Below are 595 nucleotides of genomic sequence, written 5' to 3'. Positions count from 1 at the left end.
ATATTGAGGTATTTCCCTTGTATTCCTATTTTGTTGAGAGTTTTTATCATGAATGGGTGTGGGACTTTGTCAAATGCGTTTTCTGCATTAATAAGATCATGTGGTTCTTGTCTTTTGTTTTATTTATATGATGGACTATATTGATTGTTTTTCTAATGTTGAACCATCCCTGAATCCCTGGTATAAATCCCACTTGATCATGGTGTTTTTGTTTTTTTTTTTTATTTGTTGCTGAATTCTATTGGCTAGAATTTTGTTGAGGATTTTTGTGTCAGTGTTCATGAGGGATATTGGCCTGTAATTTTCTTTTGTTGTGGTGTCTTTACCTGGTTTTGGTATCAGGGTTATGCTGGCTTCGTAAAATGAGTTTGGGAGTATTCCATCCTTTTCTATCCTCTGAAATATGTTTAGTAGTAGTGGTGTTAACTCTTCTCTGAAAGTTTGGTAGAATTCTCCAGTGAAGCCATCCGGGCCAGGGCTTTTTTTTGTTGGGAGTTTTTTAATTACCTTTTCAATCTCTTCTTTTGTTATGGATTTCTTTAGTTCTACCTCTGTTTTTGTTAGTTTAGGTAGGCAGTGAGTTTCTAGAAATTTG

The sequence above is a fragment of the Trichechus manatus genome, unplaced genomic scaffold (assembly GCF_000243295.1).
Source record: "Trichechus manatus latirostris isolate Lorelei unplaced genomic scaffold, TriManLat1.0 scaffold00017, whole genome shotgun sequence".
NCBI classification, from domain to species: Eukaryota; Metazoa; Chordata; class Mammalia; order Sirenia; family Trichechidae; genus Trichechus; species Trichechus manatus.
Note: the sequence above shows the minus strand (reverse complement) of the source record.